Below are 20845 nucleotides of genomic sequence, written 5' to 3'. Positions count from 1 at the left end.
GTTACACATGAACCCAAGGGGCACCAATATCTTTGCAGGCAGTTTAGCGAGAGCTGTTGAGCTGTTTCTTCTCGTTCTATTAGCCATGAAAGATGTTGGAGACGGAGATTATGTTCAGTTATCTCATCACTGCTGCCATAGTGTCAGGTCAGACAACACAGCCTCCGAACAGTGGCCAGAAATTGAACTACAAGTTACAATAGAAGATGGAAAATGCATGTCAAAAGGGCAATATTATGATAGTCATGGGGGATTTCAGCATGCAGGTAGACTGGGAGGGAAAATCATGTTGGCTATTAGATACTAGCATGGATAGAGCATTGGCTGATTGGCTGGAGGCCGAGTGAGAATAAAGGGAACCTTTTCCGGTTGGCTGCTAGTGGTGTTCCCCAGGGATTAATCTTGGGACAGCTTCTTTTTACGTTGTTTGTCAATGATCTGGATGATGGAATTGATGACTTTGTGGCCAAGTTTGTGGAAGATACAAAGATACATGGAGGATCGGCTAGTGTTGAGAAGACAGAGAGGCTGCAAAAAGACTTGGACGTATTAGGAGAATGGGCAAAGAAGTGGCAGATGGAATACAGTGTCAGGATGTGTATGGCATTGCATATTGGTAGAAGGAATAAAAGCTTGGACTATTTTTGAACTGGGAGAAAATTCAAAAACTCGAGATGCAAAGGCACCTGTGAGTCATTGGGCAGGATTCCCTGAAGGTTAATATGCAGATTGAATTGGTGATAAGGAAGGCAAAATCAATGTTGGCATTCATTTCCAGAGGACTAGAAAATAAAAACAAGGATGTAATGTTGAGGCTTTATAAGGCACTGGTGTGAGCAGTTTTGGGCCCCTTATTTAAGAAAGGATGTGCTGACGTTGGAGAGGATTGAGAGGAGGATCATGAGAATGATTCCGGGAATGAAAGGTTTATCATAAGAGGAGTGATTGAGGGCTTTGGGCCTTTACTCGCTGGAATTTAGAAGAATAAGGGCAACCTTATTGAAACCTATCGAATATTGAAAGGCCTAGATAGAGTGGGCGTGGAGAGGATGTTTCCTATGGTGGGGGAGTCTAGGATCAGAGGGCACAGCCTCAGAATAGAGGGACATCATCTAGAACAGTGGTAGGAGGAATTTCTTTGGCCAGAGGGTGGTGAATCTGTGGAATTTGTTGCCATAGGCAGCTGTGGTGGCCAGGTCATTGGGTATATTAAAGATGTTCTATTTAGGTTCTTGATTAATCAGGGTGTGAAAGATTATGGTGAGAAAGAAGGACAATGTGGTTGAGAGGGAAATGGATCAGCCATGAAATAGCAGAGTAAACTCAATAGACTGAATGGTCTAATTCTGTACTTATGTCTTATGGTCTTTTGGACTGAGGTAGTGAATCTGTTCCTGATATTAAGTTAATAATTCATTTTAGAGATGTATTGGAATCCCAAGATATTATAACAGTCTTGTAAGAAGTACTTTCCCAAAGATGCTAAAGAAGCAGGGTTGTTATAGGAGAATAGAGAAAGCTTAATACTGTTTGAGAAGATAATGACAGGGCTCTGCATATTTTTCCTATAACCACCTGTTGTTTGTGCTATTTGGTGCACCTCAAAGCACTTCAATAACCTCCAGCACTACTGTCCATAAATTCCCCCTTACCATAAGACCATAAGGTATAGGAGCAGAAGTAGGCCATTTGGCCCATTGAATCTGCTTCGCCATTCAGTCATGGGCTGATCCAGTTCTTCCAGTCATTCCCACTCCCCTGCCTTCTCCCCATACCCTTTGATGCCCTGGCTAATCAAGAACCTATCTCTCTCTGCCTTAAGCACACCCAATAACTTGGCCTCCACTGCCGCTCATGACAACAAATTCCACAGATTTACCACCCTCTGACTAAAGTAATTTCTCCGCATCTCTGTTCTTCAATCCTGAAGTCATGCTTGCTTGTCCTGCACTCCCCTACCATGGGAAATAACTTTGCCATATCTAATCTGTTCAGGCCTTTCAACATTCGGAATGTTTCTATGCGATCCCCCTTATTCTCCTGAACTCCAGGGAATACAGCCCAAGGGCTGCCAGACGTTCCTCATACAGCAACCCTTTCATTCCTGGAATCCAAAACTGTTCCCAGTTTTGGAGCCCAAAACTGCACTCAATACTCCAAGTGTGGTCTCATGAGTGCCTTATAGAGCCTCAACATCATGTCCCTGCTCTTATATACCTCTAGAAATTAATGCCAACATTGCATTTGCATTTTTCACCACCAACTCAACCTGGAGGTTAACCTTTAGGGTATCCTACAGAAGGACTCCCAAGTCCCTTTGCATCTCTGCATTTTGAATTCTTTTCCCATCTAAATAATAGTCTGCCTGTTTATTTCTTCCACCAAAGTGCATGACCATACACTTCCCAGCATTGTATTTCATTTGCCATTTCTTTGCCCATTCCCGTAAACTATCTAAGTCTCTCTGCAGGCTCTCTGTTTCCTCAACACTACCTGCTCCTCCACCTATCTTTGTGTCATCGGCAAACTTAGCCACAAATCCATTAATCCCATAGTCCAAATCACTGACATACATCGTAAAAAGCACCGGTCGCAACACTGACCCCTGTGGAACTCCACTGGTAATCGGCAGTCAGCCAGAATAGGATCTCTTTATTCCCTCTCTCTGTTTTCTGCCGAACAGCCAATGCTCCACCCATGCTAGTAACTTCCCTGTAATTCCATGGGCTCTTAACCTACTAAGCAGCCTCATGTGTGATATCATTATCTAATGAAAAAATAACAAAGAAAATTACCAACCTGGAAAGCAGAAGCAGAAGGAACTTGAAGAATCAATTGAAGGTGCCCACCCCATGGAGTTCTTTGCAAGTTTTTTGAAACAGCTATTCCCTGATTTATTGCCGCCCGTGCCTAAGTTGGACCACGCCCATCGATCACTGGTCCCCAAACCAAAGGCAGGAGAGCGTCCCAGGTTGGTCATTTTATGTTTTCATGAATTTCACAATAAGGAGTTTTTAATCCGACATACCTGTTGAGTTGGAACAATTGATTTCAACGGGAAGATGATTATATTCGTGGAAGATTATACACTGGAGGTTATGGTTGAACATGTCAAGTATAAAGAGGTCATGTCACTGCTTTATAAGGAAGGGTTTAAGCCCTCCCTTTGTTTCCCCGCACGTCTTAGAATATTTTTGAAAAATGGTGAGTGTAAGTGGCTGGGATAGATTTAACACGTACAGAAGTTTTTGGAAGCAGAAGATTAATTGCGTTATATCTCTTACAAGAGCAATTATCTTTTAAATGTTGAACAGAATAAGGTTTTAATAAACTTACATTTTGACCATTTATATATCTTGTTTTTTGATATTTTCTTTGATATTTTTTACTATTTTATTTATTCTTTTTTGTGAGGTTTCTTTATATATATTTCTTTTGAAATTGTTAAAATGAATCCTCTTATGTTTTGTATTTTTCATCTAAGTTTTTTTCTCTGTTTTGTCTGGGTAGGAACATAACAACCTTGAATATTTTTGGAGTTTTGCCAGCAGGGCTCATTGGGGAGGGTTGTCTTTAGGGTTAGTGTGCTGGCTTTTTTGGCTTTGGGAGGGGGAGGGGAGTGGGGTTTCTTTTTTCTTTTTTTTCTGGAAGCTGGGTTGGGCTACCATCCAAATTTTCTGTTTGAGTACCTTATTTTATGGTCTGTCTTTTGGATCTAATAATTTATGCTCTGATCTCTTAACTCTTCTGTTAATTAGAATCTAAAATGAAGTGAAATATTAATTTACTTAGCTTTAATGTGAAAGGGTTAAATCATCCTTTGAAATGGAATAAGATATTTGTTTATATTAAAAAGTTAAGGGCCCCCACTATTTTTCTACAAGAAACGCATGTACATAGCTGTGATAATGCATGCCTTTTTAATGGGTGGAGGGATCTACAATCTCATTCTTCATTCAGAGCAAAATCTCGAGAGGTCTCGATTTTTATAGATAATACAATTTCTTTTGTTCAACATAAAGTCGTCTCTGACCCTAATGGGCAATTTGTCATAGTGTCAGGGAAACTAGATAATAAATTAATTGTATTTGCTAATGTGGATGACCCAGGATGTTTTGAGCGTTTCTTTTCATTCTTGCCAGATTTGAGTTCTTATTCTTTAGTGATTGGAGGAGATTTTAATTGTTGTCTAGACCCAGTATTAGATCAGTCTTCTTTTAAATTACCCAAGCCTAATAAATCAGCTTTATTTATTCAATCCTTTCTAACAAAACGTGATATTGTTGATGTCTAGCATTTTCTTCACCCAGCAGAAAAGGAGTATTTATTCTTCTCTCATGTCCATCATTCCTATACTTGGATTGATTTTTTTTTATTGATAGTCAAATGATTCCATTAGTTCGATCCATTGAATATAAAGAAATAGCTGTGTCCAACCACTCTCCTGTATTCCTATCTTTAAATCTTCCTGGTTTCACTCATATGAAGAGATCCTGGCATTTTAATTCAACTCTGTTATCTGATAAGGACTTTCTAAAATTTCTGAAGAATCAAATTACTCTCTTTTTTGAAGAAAATGCATTGGAAGAGACTTCTAGTCTTATAATTTGGGATGCTTTTAAGGCATATATCAGAGGACAAATTATCTCTTATACTGCCTATATTAAGAAAAAAGCTAATAAAGAGATAACTGATTTAGTTAATCAATTAAAACAATTAGACCAGAAATATGCTTTGACACCAGACCCTGAACTATACAAAAGACGTATTGAAATTAAAACTAAATATGATCTACTTATAACATATCCAATTGAAAGCCAACTTTTAAAAGATAGAAACCAATTCTAAATACATGGAGAAAAAAACTGGTAAATTATTGGCTAATCAATTGAAGACCTTTAGAGCTAAACGGCAAATTAAAGAAATTTGTAAAACCAATGGTGATATGGCAACTGACCATTTTGAAATAAATGACACTTCTAGAGAATTTTATTGTAAATTGTATAGTTCTGATTCTGTTAAAGATGATACTGCAATAAACAATTTTTTAGACCAATTAAATATTCCTGGACTTTTGGTTGATAATTGAAAACAGTAGGATCAACCTATTTCTCAGAAGGAAATCACTGAGGCTATACATTCATTGCATTCTGGGAAATCTCCAGGACCCGACGGATTCTCTGGAGAATTTTATAAGGCTTTTTCTTCATTGCTTATACCTTATTTATGTTCTACCCTTACTGAGTCCTTCAAGGTCGGTAGGTTGCCATAGTCTTTTTATGAAGCTTCCATTTCACTTATTCTTAAAAAGAATATAAATCCCATTGAATGCTCTTCATATAGACCAATCTCTTTACTCAATGTTGATGCTAAGATCCTATCTAAAGTTTTGGCCTGTAGACTCGAAAATATTATACCTTCTATAATATCTGATGATCAGACAGGATTTATTAAAAATTGATATTTCCATTTTAATATATGACGACTGTTAAATTTTATCCATTCTCCATCCAAGGAAACATTGGAATGTGTGATTTCTCTGGATGCGGAGAAGGCTTTTGATTGAGTTGAATGGAATTACCTATTTAAAACCTTAGAAAAATTTAATTTTGGGCCCAATTTTATCTATTGGATTAAATTACTTTATTTATTTCCCTCTACTCGGGTCCTTACTAATTTTCAGATTTCTAAACCAATTAAACTCCAACGTGGAACCAGATAAAGATGTCCGCTGAGTCCTTTGCTTTTTGATTTGGTATTAGAACCTTTAGTAATGGCCTTTCAAGAGTCTTAAGATATTACCGGTATCTTAAGGAAAGGTACTATTCATAAAGTCTCACTTTATGCTGATGACCTATTGCTTTTCATATCTAATGTTACTACTTCTTTACCCTCAATGTTTTGTTTACTGATTAAGTTTAGTCAGTTTTCAGGATAAAAAAATTGAATTTACATCAGAGTGAATTGTTCCCTTTAAACAATTTGAAACTAACTGATATTAACCTTCCTTTTAAAATTGTAAGAAAACAGTTTACATACTTGGGCGTAACAATCACTAAGAATTACAAAGATCTATTCAAAGAAAATTTTTTAACCTTAATGAATTATGTGAAAAAGACACTTTCTAATTGGTCACCTCTCTCTTTATCATTGATTAGTGGAATTAATTCTATTAAAATGAATATTTTACCTAAATTTACATACCTCTTTCAAGCTGTACCTGTTTTCATTCCTAAGTTTTTTTTGATTCTCTAGATTTGATTCTTTCTTCCTATATATGGAAGAACAGAAAACCCTGATTAAATAAAGCCCACCTTCCAAAAAGCAAAAAGAATGGTGGCCTTGCTTTACCCAATTTTAGGTTATATTATTGGGCAATTAACATACAAAATCTTATGTTCTGGTTATATTATATTAATTGTAAGGATTGTCCAATATGGGTCTTTTTGGAAGCCAATTCTGTTATGAAATTTTTTATTATTTCTCTTCTTGGATCCTCTCTTCATCAGTAAATAAATTAACTGACAGTTTGGTGGTTAAACACACTTAAAGGATTTGGCTACAGTTTAGAAAACATTTTGGTTTATTGAGATTCTCTCTTTCCAGTCCTATTTTTTCTATTTTTTTAAACCATCTACAACCGATCTGTTTTTTAGAGAATGGGATAGATAGGCATTAAATGATTTCAGGATCTGTTTGTTGGAGGGAATCTTTCTTCTTTTGAGCAGCTCTCAGTGAAATATAACCTATCAAATACCCACTTGTTTCAATATCTACAGATTACAGATTTTTAAAGATCTAAACTACATATATTTTGTACTAGCCCCGATAAGAACATAATAAATGTAATTTTTAATTTGAAACCTTTTGAAAATGGCTCAATAGCTTATATTTATGGTGTGTTGTTGGGTTTGAGAATGGCTCCTTTAGATAAAATTAAAAAAGATTGGGAAAAGGATTTACAGACTTCATTATCTGCTGAGACCTGGAGGGTTATTTTCAAAATGGTTAATTCTTCATCGTTATGTGCTCATCATTCCCTCCTACAATTTAAAATAGTGCATAGGGCTCATATGTCTAAAGACAAGCTCTCTCGTTATATTGCAGATATATCTCCTTACTGTGACAGATTAATTCATATGTTTTGGTCATGTTCGAGCCTTGAAAAATATTGGAAAGATGTATTCCAAACTTTTTCTGTACTTTTTAAAAGTTAGTTTTAAGCCCAATCCTTTGACTGCCTTATTTGGTATTATTGAGGAAAGAGTTATAATTTTGGAGCCTTCTCATTCGCGGGTACTGGCTTTTATTTCTCTTATGGCTAGGAGGGCAATCTTGCTTAAATGGAAGGAGGTTGCCCCCCCCCACACATGCTCAATGGTTATGTGATTTCATGTCATGCTTAAATCTAGAGAAGATTTGTTGTTCGATTTCTGATCCTAACCAAGATTTTCAAACGTTATGGGGACCCTTTCCGAACTATTTTAAAAAATCTTTGAATTCTTATTCAAATATAGATCTGGGCTATTATTATAAAACATTATATGGTAAAATACTCTTTTTTTTTCTCTTGGTTTTTTTTTACCAACCAGCTTTGTCTTGGTAGCAGGTGTAGATTTTTTAATAATATAATTAACAATACTATTGTATTTCATCATTCAATTTATTTTATTTGATTGATCATCAATATGGGATACTATAATTATATCAGTGTGATTTATATACAGTGCATTTTGTCCTATCTTATTTTGATTTATAATAAGTATCCTTATGAATTCTGTATTTCTGTATATGAAACTTATTAAAAATATTGGGAAAAAAAAACTCAACCCATAGAAACTCTACACCTTCCGATCCTATGTCATCCTTTTCTAATGATTTAGTATTATTTCTTATACACAGGGCCACACCACCCCCTCATCCTACTAACCTATCTCTCTGATACACTCTATGTCCTTGGACATTCAGCTCCCAATGGCAGCCATCCTTTAGCCAAGATTCAGAGATGGTCACAACGTCATACTTGCTAATGTGTAGCTGAATTTCAAGATCGCCCATTTTATTTCTTATGCTGTGTACATTCAAATATAACACTTTCAGTCCAGTACTTATTGCTTTCTGTTTTAACTGCACCATGCCTCTATTGCCCTGTAACTCATCCCACTGACTGTGATTATACCTCATCTCCTGCCTGTCTCCTTTCTATCACCTCTGTTGCATGCTATCTTTGATTTACTTCTGTTTTCCCCTTCCTCAGCTCTATCACTCCAGTTCCCATTCCCCTGCCAAATTAGTTTAAACCCTCTCTAACAGCTCTATTAAACCTGCCCGCTAGGATATTGGACCCTCTTGGGTTCAGGTGTAACACATCATTTTTGTACAGGTTGTACCTCCCCCAGAAGAGGCCCCAATGATCCAGGAATCTAAAGCCCTGTCCCCTACACCAGTCTCTCAGCCATGCATTAATATGCATAATGTTATTCTTGCGCTCGTTAGCACGTGGCACAGGCAGCAATCCTGAGATTATTATCCTGGAGGTCCTGATTTTCAGCTTCCTACCCAACTCCCTGAATTCTCTCTTCAGGACCTCCTCCCTTTTTCTACCTATGTCATTGGTACCAATGTGTACCAAGACTTCTGGCTGTTCACCCTCTCCCTTCAGAATACTGAGACATCCTGTACCCTGGTACCTGGGAGGCAACACACCATGTGAGTATCTCTATCAGGCTGACAGAACCTCCTCATCTAAAGTTAACTGAAGGTTAAAGATCTACCCAGCCAAAGTTAACTGAAGCCTTATTTGTCACATATACATTGAAACATACAGTGAAATGAGTTGGTTGCATCAACGACCAACACTGAGGATTGTGCAAATATCACCAACACAGCGTGCCCACAACTTATTAATCCTAACCATATATCTTTGGAAAGTGGGTGGAAACCCAAGCACCAGGAGGAAACCCATGTGGTCATAGAGAGAACATGCAAACTCATCAGGCTTCAGGTAGCTAAACCAGAATAGACAAGAAGTTGAACTTGCAGCCTATGTGTGTGAGTCAAATTCATTCCTGCAGAGTATGTTCTGAGCTGTGGAACTGTCTTCCAAAATTTCGTTATCAGCCACTTACGTCAATTCAACTTGCAATTACAATAATAAAGCAAGAGATTCTGCAGATGCTGGAAATCCAGTGCAACACACACAAAATGATGGAGGAACTCAGCAGGTCAAGCAGCATTCATAGAAATGAATAATGGAGAGACCTCATGGAGAAGTCGATGTTTTGGGCTGAAACCCTTCATCAGGATTGGAAGGGAATGGGGAAGAAACCAAAGTTACAATATGCATTTTCAGGACAGGAAGATGGTAAGCAATACACTGAGCTTGTTAGTATTCCCAGTAACTCCCACGGTATCATAGTTTTGTCAGGTGTATGCGATGTTGCAGTGGGAAGGATCTTTGTGCTGGAAAAAGAAACAGGGAAGCCCAAATTGATGATGCTTGAGAGACCCACCAGAGGAAAGAAGCCGTTATCACTGTTTTTCTGTGTTGGATTTAAACCAAGGTACAAAAGTGAAAGTACACTGTTCTGAGTAATTCATGATGATGATTCATGGAGATGCATTTAGGAGTCTAATGGGAGACTTGATTGAACAGCTTGAATTAGAATGAGATTTTTACTCAAGGCTGCCAATGGAAAAAAAGAAACACAAGATGAGACAGTAATTGCCTATAAAAAGTCTTTATGTCAGTACTTAGACTGAGAATGGTATATGACAGATTGAGAAAATACCCAAATGAATTCACATTGATAGCTGCAAGACTAAGCATTGTCCATATCTATCCAGTGAACATAAATTCATGTGCAAGTATTTTTTTTGCGTGCAATGGCAAAAAAATCATTCCTTCAACTAGACTTGAAATGCCCAGAGAACCTGATTGATTTTACCATAATGGAGCTCATTGCTATCATTTTGTAGAAGTTATTAAATAGAGAGTAGCTGAACGACCGGAGACTAAAATTATTAATTGGTGATTTAATGGTGGAAGTAATGCCTCCAGAATGCAGAGTTACTGACGACAGACATCAGAAATGGATCTGGCAGTTCTAGCTGCCTTTAGATACCGAATGCAAATAATGCTTCATTAAATAAAGAAAACCATTCTCTTGGGAAGAAACAAGGATCTAAATTAGAAGTCACTGAGTCAGGTTCCAGAGACTACTTGACAAGAAACAAACACCACAAATAGAGGCCTGGGGTACACTTAAAAATAAGTGGATAGCACAGAGATGAGAATTGTTAGAGATAAGAGGAAAAGAGATTAGAATTAAACTGGAGTGGCATATATGTATCACATATACAGTATGATGTGGTGCCACAGATAATATTTTACTGGAACAGTAACCTATGAACTATGAAACCATAACCGCAATGATTGGTTGAGATTTAGATTTTAGTTTGGGGGAAAAATGGATAAAAGCATGAAAATGACTGAGAGATGTCAGATTGTCATAAAAACCCAATTGATTCAGTGATGTCCCTTAAGGAAAGAAATTTGCTGTCATTTCCAGTATTGATATTTCAGTTCTCTTTCAGATACAGTACCTTTTTTCAGTCTACATTCTATATTAAGTAGAAATATAGAGTCGAAGATTTATATAGCACAGAAACAAGCCCTTTGGCCCAACTAATCAATCCTGACCAAATTGTCTACTTGACCTCACCCCAGAGATGCCAGAGAACTGTATCCTCTGCTGTTCCTTATGTTAAAACATCCATTAGTGACTTGTTCATTGCCATGATTATTCTCTGTCATTCGTTTATAGTTTGACTTGATTGTTATAACTACATTTGATCACCTTCAGTGAACTCTAGGTGATAATTAATTGATCTCTTGTACATAAGAGATTTGAAATGAACTCTTACTATAACCAGAGAGGTTATTGCACAAATAAATGTAAATATCATGGAGAAAATTTCAGAATGATGAGGACTTATTACTGAAATGTCAGGACTAATTTGATAGTCTGGTTAATAGCCTCACAGCTAGAATGTTGATAAGCTAATTTGGAAAAACCACGTAAGATATTTTTTATTTAATTCACATAAGAGGCAATTTTGCATTCCAGCATATCCAATAGGAAACTTTACTTGGAAATCCTGAGCTTGTATTGCAGAATTGACCCTTATAATAAATTGCTGTTCATTTTAAGGTTCTATATACAAAATCCCCATGAAAGATTATACAAAGAAGTGCACAAACCTGAATGCTGAGTTTACTTTAATCAATTTAGATATTAATTCATCAATATGAGATAGGCATATGGATAATTGGGCTTAGAAATTCTTCTGCACAATGCTACAGTTTCAAGCACCTAGAAGAGAAGACTCACTTTAACAAAATTTGCTCTATTTTCTAGGAATGCTAAAGCCTTTAACCAGCCAATTTTGGAAAGTTTTACAGTGGATCAACTTCTCTGAAGCTGAACAGTAGAAGTCATTCAAAACTATGAGTCCATGTTTTTCATTTCTGTTTTTTTGTGAAATTAATAAAATTGTAACATTTTTTTCTGAATTTTTATTTGCAGTATTACAAACATGAATATTACAAGACCCACTTGCACCTACCACTTCCATCATTCAAGTTTCAAGTTCATGGGTGTCAACATCTCTGAAGATCTATCCTGGGCCCAATGTATTGATGCAATTACAAAGATGGCACGACAACAACTATTTTTCATGAGGAGTATGAGGAGGTTTAGTACATCACCAAAGACTTCAGCAAATTTCTGCAGATGGAAAATATTCTAACTGGTTGCATCACTATCTGATATGAAGGGGCCACTGCATAGGATCAGAAAAAGCTGCAGAGTTTGAAAACTCAGCCAGCTCCATCATGAGCACTAGCCTCCCCAGTATTGAGGACATCTTCAAAGAGGCATGAATGGGTCAAAGGTAGAGTTCTATTTTGTAACTGCCCTAATGCATTTTTATGGATACTGTATGTCATTCATTCTCAGATGACATATATCCCTTGTATTTCACCATTGATCCTCTATGTAAAACACTAATCTTGTAAGCCACCGTTTATGGCAACAAAAGCTGGCATTGTGATAACATGTTTTTCCAACCATGACAATAGACTTGGAAATTTTTTCTTGAGCTTGTAACTCCAGATGAACATTTGGTGATTTTTTCTTCACCAGTTCTATCTTTTACATTTCCTTAATTTTAATAGCTTCATCTTTGAAGGTTGTGTTTTCATCCAGATGCAAGAATTTCTTCCTTAAACCACTCTAGCTCCCTCACATCTAATGTTTTCCTCAAAATCCTTCTTCTTTAATAAAGCCTTTGGATAATTGGCCTGATATTTTGTTTCTTTGTGTTTTGGGTATTAATTTCCTTATAGACAACTCTATAAGTGATTCCATGTAGAGAGCTGTGGATGCAGCTCAACACGTTATGGGAATTAGCTTATTCTCTATGGAATCTGTCTATACTTCTCTATACCTTGGTAAAACAGCCAGTATAATCAAAGACCCCATCCACCATGAATATTTTGTCTTTTCCCCCCTCCCATTGGGCAGAAAAGACAAAAGACTGAAAGCATGTACCACTAAGCTCAGAATGTCCTCCAAAATTCTGTGTGTGCAGCATCTATCTCACTGATATAAAACTATTGAATGGATCCTTAGAATAATAAGATGGACCCCTGACCTTTAGATCTGAACCATTCTGACCTTGCACCTTATTGTCTACCTGCATTGCACTTTCTCTTACTGTAACATTTTACTCTGCACTCTTTTATTGTTTAACCCTGTACTGCCTCAATGCACTGTTGTTATGAATTGATCTGTATGAACAGTATGCAAGACAAAGTTTTCACTGTATGTAAATTTATGTGACAATAATAAATTGATTTACCAATTTACATAACTATAAGTTATTGTTGACTTTCATTAACAGAATCTTGTAACTTATATTTAAAAATATTTTGATTTCCACCTTTTTAAAATCTTCATAGTCACTCAGCACTCCCCGGCTTCCTCTCTTGAAGCCATTGACTCCCTGCTGAATGTGGTTTCATATCATGCCGAACTTCTCCCATGTGTGTATTCTTCATGTGTGTGCTTTGAGAATGAACTTTGATTTCGTGCACTGAATAATCCATGACTAAACTTATCCCTGTATTTTCCAATCAGATGTACATTTGTAACAGATATTGTAGTCGAATAACTATGGCCAATTTTATCTTCCCCTTTCTTAGTAGTATCAGGTTAAATTGGATCTCTGAACCGACAATTAACCAACTCATCAACGCCATTTTACAATTTTTGCACAATTAATTAATTAATTCAGAGACACAGCTCGGTAACAGGCCTTTTGGCCCACAAGACCACACCACTCAAATACACCTGACCAATTAACCTACTAACCCGTACCTCATAGAATGTGGGAGGAAACCAGAAAACCTGAAGAAAACCAGTGGAGTTACAGGGAGGACATACAAACTCCTTACAGACAACAGCGGAATTGAACCCAGGTCACTGGCACTGTAATACCCTTATGCTAACTGCTATGCGACTGTGGTGTCCCTTAACTTGATTTTGTTCTCATTCTCCTTTATAAAAATCTCTCAATATCGACTGAATATTGTAAATTATCATATTTATTGTCTATTTCACTGTACTGCTGCAGCAAAACAACAAATTTCACCACATACACTATGTGAGTGATATTAAACCTGATTCTGATTTTGATTCTAGTACTGTACTGAAATTAATACAGTACTTGTTGGAATATCACCAAACCCCTACCCAGTCTAACTGCAATAATATATTAGGGACCAGGCCTAGTCTTCCAGTTGTAATTCCAAAACATTAAACTAATTAGAAGAAAAACAAAAATGCAAGGAGATAACTTGTGTGTGTTCCTTTACTTTAAGTGAGGCATGCACTTATGGTTTAGTGACATGATGGTGTATGCTATTTACATACTTATACATACACACACACACACACACACACACACACACACACACACACTACTCTATAATACAACTCCTACATAGACACCCACAGCATAGTAAATTTTAAATTGTCCCATTCAGGCCAAAATATTTAATTGCTGTGGAGGATTTCTTACTTTTATGGGGTAATGTCTTTCCTGACAAGGGGGTCACTCTCCTTGGCAGGAGAGACTTGTGGCTGTGACTCTGCCTTCTTCTACTATCCATAGTGCTTTCCCCTTAGATTCCTTCTTCACCTCTCCTGCCTATCCCCTCCCTGCTTCCTCTCCCCCACCCCTTGATCTTTCCTCTGATTGGTTTTCCACCCTCTCCCCACTTTCTTTATAGGGCACCTACCTCCTCCTTCCTTAGTCCTGATGAAGGGTTTCGACCCGAAACATTGACTGCTTCTTTCAATGGATGCTGCCCGACCTGCTGAATTCATCCAGCTTTTTTGTATGTCTTGATCACCTTTTCCTTTACCTTTTGGAAAGATACCTCACAATGCTTTATCCATTGCCATTTCTTCCTGATCTGTAGTAATGAGTTTGTTACGAACCCCATAACTGGGTCACTTACCAGCAAAGATAAAGAGGTCCGTTGAAGTCTGATGGTACTATTTTTAACAGTATTTATTGGTTAAAAATACACAAAAATAATATCAATGCAAACATACAGATAATATACGTCGTCAATACTAAATCTAAAAGTGCGGGTATAATAATAATAAGAAATAAGCTCTATTGTTGTCTAGGGGATAATGTATTGTTCGATGGAAATCTAAAAGTCACTCATTTCATTCAGGCTGCAGTCTTTGGTAGGAGTCAAGAGAGAGATTTTAGAAACTTGCCAGCTTTTCCTTTTTATGATGTCGATCCTTCGAAATTTCGTTGGTGTGGCCTCTTCTTTAGCTAAGCCATTCTTCCGTGGTAAGGCCCCAATCCCAGGCAACGGGAAAGGACGCACACGAGCCCCCCCACCGGCTGTCGCTATTAAACGTTGTCACGGGATTTCTAGCGTTTCTCCTGGTGCGTCTAAAGGGGTTGTTCCCCAAACCCTCTTTTATCCTTACTCATGGGGTCTCAGATGTCAATCAGGTTGGGATGATGCAATCCCTCAACCAGCCCACTCTGGTCATCTCCTGAGGGCTTCAATGAATAGTACAGTACTCAATACACAATTCTGTCTCCAAGAGACAATGGCCGTTATCCGTGGCTTTGTCTTGCGGAGGCCAGGGCACATTCCAAGCCTTGTGTATTCTGGACATTTCTCTCTCATTTCCTGGGTCCCAGACCCAAATTAATAGCGATCTTGCAATTCTCACAAAGGAGGGGGCTACTTTGTACCCTTCGGCCCCTCAGAGTTGTGGCACATTCGTAACAAGTTCAAGGGGTGGAGCATTGTAGCCAAGTTTGGCAAGAACCTGTTATAATAATTGACAAATCCTAAAAAGGTCCACAAATGTGACTCATCCTTTGGCCATGGTGCATCCACCACTGCTTGAATTTCTTCATCACACTTGTGTAATCTTTTTGTGTAAATAAAGTGACCACAATAAGCGATGCCTGTTTTAAAGAATTCACACTTGTTGCATTGTGCTGTTGCCCATAATTTTCTCATCTTTTTAACGCCGTCCTGAGATTTTGGAGATGTTCCTCACTGGTAACAATGATGTCATTAAGGTGACACGGAGTGCCTGGGCAGCCTTGTAGCACTTGGTCCATAGCTTTTTACCAGAGTGCAGGTGCAGATGCTACTCCAAAAATAAGCCTATTGTAATTATAAAGCCCTTTATGTGTGTGTTTTTGGTGAGAAAAATTTTGGATTCTTCTTCCATCTCCATCTGTAGGTAGGCCTCAGCTAAGTCCACTTTGCTGAAGTGTTTCCCTCCAGAGAGGTTTGCAAATGTATCCTCTATCCTGGGCAGAGGATATTGATCTATTTTTAGTAATGGGTTGATGGTGACCTTAAAGTCACCACAGATCCTGACAGACCATTTCTTCTTACCTACTGGGACCACTGGCGTTGCCCATGGGCTCCACTCAGCCTTGAAAAGAATTCCTTCAGCCTCCCTGTGATCTAGCTCACTGGCTACTGTATCACCGATGGTATAAAGAACTGGACAGACTTTGTAAAACTTGGGGGTGGCATTTTTATTTAACACTAATTTACCCTTGATATGTTTTTGAGTTTTCCAATGCCATCCCTGAACACTGCTGAGGGATCATCCAGTACCTTTCTTAATCCACTTTCAGTTGACCCTATTGCAGGGAGTGTGGCATGCGAATGATGAATGGATCTTTGATCAAGTTGTAGTTATCTCAGCCACGATCCCACAATGCTGATCCTCCTGTTTTTACCTCATACAAGCCCAATGGGGCTTGTTGATTGTTGTATTTCACCATTACGAATGTCATTCCTACAGGAGTTATCTTTTCTCCAGTGTAAGTTTTGAGTTGGATATCTGCAGACTTCAGTTCTTATCTTTAAAATGCTATTGAAACTCATTTTGCGGAAAGACTGAAACAGCCGAGCCAGTGTCCAATTCCATTTTAATTAATTTGCTCTTTACTTCTGGTGTAAGCCATACTGTTTGTCTATCGTCAATTTTCACATTTTAAATCTCAAGGCTACTCAGTCCTGTGTCACTCTCAACATTATCAGATTTTTCATCAACATACAGATTAGTGCTCATTTTGAAATTGCAACTTGATTTTTTATCTTCTTTTCTTCTCTGGCAATCCATTTATTTTTGTCTGTCCAACATGCTCTTTGTATGTGTCCTACTTTGTTGCATTTTCTGCAAGCTTCGCCTTTAAATCTCCATTGGTTTGGTGCATGTGAGTCCCTGCCACAACGGTAACACAGTTTGTTCATCCAGGCTGGCTTCTGCTTAGGCATTCCAATTTTGTTCATGCTCACTTTCATTCCTGACTGCAACTGAGTTGCGTTTTGTCTGTTGTTTCCATTGATACAGATATTTCAACTGCTCTTTTAAACACAAGTTATACTTCAGTTAGTAGCCGTTTTTGAATGCTTTCTTGTATGATTCCACAAACTAAATGATCTCTCAGTGCATCATTAAGCCCATTTCCAAACTGGCAATGCTCAGTTCTTCTTCAATTCAGCCACGTAAGCTGAAATGGACCCCCTTTCCTTTTGATTCAGTTTATGAAACCCAAAGCAACCTGCAATCAAAAACGGTTCTGGTTCTAAATGTTCCTGCATTACTTTCACAAATCCAGCCAAGCTAATTTTGGCTGGTTTGGTTGAAGCAGTCAGATTTCTAAGCAAACTGTATGCCTTTAAACCCGATACACTCAGCAAAACTAGCATCCACATACATTTGCTTTAAAATACTGCTCAATCCACTCAGTATACAAAATCCGGTTATCTGTTGTGCAATCAAATGCATCTATCTTTCTACTTTTTAAAATTTATTATTATCGCCTGGTACTCACTGTTCACGAACCTGTGAATTTGTTCATTTTCTGTCGTTTTTTAAAACGTGACCATTTCTGTCCCTTCCCAGAGAAGCACATGCTGCGCTGCTTCTTTTAACTTGAACATTTTGCTGTTCTTCAACAGGTAGGTAGTCATCTTGGGTTTGTTTTAAAACATATTCGCTGCCACTGCTAAGAGAAGAAAAACAAGGGAGACAGGAGATAACTCACGCACGTTCATTTTTACTTTAAACAAATGCACTTATGACATGGTGGCATGATGACATACGCCATTTACGTACTTTTACATATAACCTGTTTTGAATTATTTAAACAAAGGATGCTTAATCAACAACATATTTACAATATTAATCAAATATTCTTGAAATGTTAAATCCACAACAACATGCAGTGGAATTTCTTCCTTAATCCTCTCTCGCTAGCAAGGCCAGCAGTCATTTCTTATCTCTCATTCCCATTATAATAAAGTGATGAATTCTCTTCTTGAACTGACACAGTGTAGGCGAGGAATATACTGTACTTCTATTGAGCTGTTTGGTCCCCAGGGATTGGCTGGTTACCGGTTTAGTCAGTGAGCCTTTTTAATGATATGAAAATATTCTGGAAATTCTTAGATCTTTTTGAAAACAGTATAAATTTACAGACATGATCAAAGGAATCATGAACAGCATTTCTGACTAATGTTGTGAATAAGGTGCTCCAGAAATCAATTTTTAAAAACGTTCAAAATACTTCTTATTAAGATTTATCCTTTAAGAAGCAAATCCTGAAGGTGACCACAAGGTATATTTTCCATTAGAGACAATAGATAGAGAACAGTGATTATTACTGTATCAGTAATTACTTTCAGATACATTGTTTGGATTATCTAGAGACCAGTCAAGGTGACCCTATGAAGACAGAAGAGTGATCTTACATATAATTAAAAGGACCTCAGAATTCCAACATTCACGTCTTGGATGAGTCAGCCTCTCTCTCTCTCTCTTAGTCCCTGGGAACGTTATTTTACACCCTTCGACTCCTGAGACTTAATCATTTCAGAATGTTTTGCAAGCCATCAAATTCACAAGAGTGTCAGGTTCAAGCAATTTACAAACCATTTTCATGTGTGACAGCTTTGAACACACACATTCTTCTGAAGAAAACAGTTTATTTTAAATGTTTGCAAAAGGTTAAATCAGTATGAGTCCGGCTTGCAGTACAATATCATATTTCAGATGCTGCTATTACAGTGAAAGTGAAAGACAGATTTATAATGGCAAACCTACTGCTAATTAGAAAAATAATTCTCCATTTAATAATTCAGATTATTCATAGCAAATAGCAATACCATAAAAGGAGATAAACTAGGAACTTACAGACTGTGGCTACTTTATTAAATGCCTCCTGTATCTAATGAAGTAGCCACTGAGTGTATGCTTGTGTCTTCTGCTGCTGTAGTCCATCCACTTCAAGGTTCGATGTGTTGCATGTTCAGAGATGCTCTTCTGCACACCACTGTTGTAATGTGAGATTATCTATCGCCTTCCTGTCAGCTTGAACCAATCTGACCATTCTCCTCCGACCTCTCTCATTAACAAGGTGTTTTGCTGTTCTGGTAAGATGGCAGTGCACTCAGACACAATGGCCTGTCCAGAGCCAAGCAAAGTTGTTACTGTCTTTTTTAAATGTCTTTTTTATGATCCGAAGACACTGCTGCATTTTAAGAACTTTGAGTACTTCAGGTCTACCCCACCAGCGAGTTGCTCATTGTTAGAGGAGCTAGACTTGGTGCGGACCGTGTTGCTGCCTGCTACAGAAAGGCTTTGGAGTCGGAGCGCAGAGGTGGTGTGCAGTCTGATGGCAAGTGATTTTTTGGACATTTTTCTTGTGATCGCAAGACCCTGTTGGATATTGGTAATGTGGAATGCTGCAAGTCCGGTTCACTGGTTTATTGGTGGGACCAACAGTAGGGGAGCTGCGTGGCCTCAGTTACAGGGCAGACTAGGCCTTATGCTGCTGGTCCACATATTACAGCTACCCATAAGCGGAGATACTGCAGGCCCTGTGGCTCCGTGTCCATGCTTGATGCTGTCCTCTACCGTTTGCTTGCTGGAAGAGAAGGTGGATTACGTGCGTGTGTTTATCTGTGGAATGTTGAGGGCTTATCCTTGCTGACAATCATCCACGCACCATCAATTTACAGGACACGTCACTCAGGGACTTGGGCTATATTATGTTTTTTTGTGTGACTGTATGTTTACTGCTATCTTATATGTGCTATATATGCCTTGCGCTGTGTACAACCATTAGTATTGTGATTTGCACCTTGGCCCTGGAGTAACACTGTTTTGTTTGGCTGTATTCATGGGTATTCATGTATGGTTAAATGATAATTAAACTTGAACTTGAACTGCCACTCACTGGATTTTTTTTTTTGTTTATCGCACTATTCTCTACAGCCTGTTGTGTGTGAAAATGCCAGATCAGCAGTTTCTGAGATACTCAAACTAACCCCTCTGGCACCAACAATCATTCCATGATCAATATTTCTTCCGCATTCTGATGTTTGTCTGAAGAACAACTGACCATGTCTGCATGCTTTTTATGCATTGAGTTGCTACCACATGATTGGCTGATTAGATATCTGCATTAATGAGGTGTACAGGTGTACCTAATAAAGTGGCCACTAAGTGTAGAATTATGGTATTGAATTCAGGTAATATGTATTTAAGGACTTCGAACCAAGGCAATGTTATTTCACAAATCTTGTTTTTATTGTACCAGTTTACTAGATTTTTACTTTAGTTTTGGGGATTATGTTCCAGATTGTAATTTGGTCTGCTTGTAACAACAGATTAAGTGAATTCGATTTCCATTACAATGGATTTTCAAGGATTTGTTGTGTTTCTTATGATATTCAGCCTATTTTTTGAGGGAAATGATTAAATCAGCAATCTGGAACGTAATAAAAACAAGTCAGGATTTAGCACATTTTGCTCTGCAATGGAATAAATGTATTGCCAGATGTTTTGAAACTTTTCTTCATAAATTCATTGTTAGCCAGAATTGATTGAATTAGTGGTTCATTATATTTCTTACAGCTTTGTGTATTATTGAATGATTCTGAGATTTGAACTTGTTAATATTCTCATGCTGACCTCTTTGATTAACTGTCCTGAGTTTATTGCTTGAATAGTGACCATTTATCACTGTGTGACAGCATAGGACACGGGTTTTGGATTACACCAATGATTTCGTGCACTTCTATGCCACACAACATGTGGAAAGAGATCCAGTGATTAACTCAGAGGCAAGAAGAAAATGGATGTCAAGCCAAAGTTAGAGAGATTAGGAATGGCAGGTACATTCAGATAATGTTAGTAGTATCATT

The 20845-nt window shown here is 37.8% G+C and overlaps 1 long non-coding RNA gene across 2 annotated transcripts in view; it reads left to right on the top strand.

The window, feature by feature from the left end:
- The window catches only part of LOC132384841 (uncharacterized), a 47934-nt gene extending 35033 nt beyond the window's left edge, over positions 1-12901 (top strand). For both annotated transcript variants that reach the window (XR_009509012.1, XR_009509013.1), the window contains exon 3: positions 11589-12901. This is a non-coding gene — a long non-coding RNA (uncharacterized LOC132384841). The remainder of the gene's footprint in view (positions 1-11588) is intronic.
- The last annotated feature ends 7944 nt before the right edge of the window (positions 12902-20845 follow it).

The sequence above is a fragment of the Hypanus sabinus genome, chromosome X1 (assembly GCF_030144855.1).
Source record: "Hypanus sabinus isolate sHypSab1 chromosome X1, sHypSab1.hap1, whole genome shotgun sequence".
Classification (NCBI taxonomy): domain Eukaryota; kingdom Metazoa; phylum Chordata; class Chondrichthyes; order Myliobatiformes; family Dasyatidae; genus Hypanus; species Hypanus sabinus.
The sequence above is the reverse complement of the archived record's forward strand: the minus strand, read 5'-3'. Positions and strand labels throughout refer to the sequence as shown.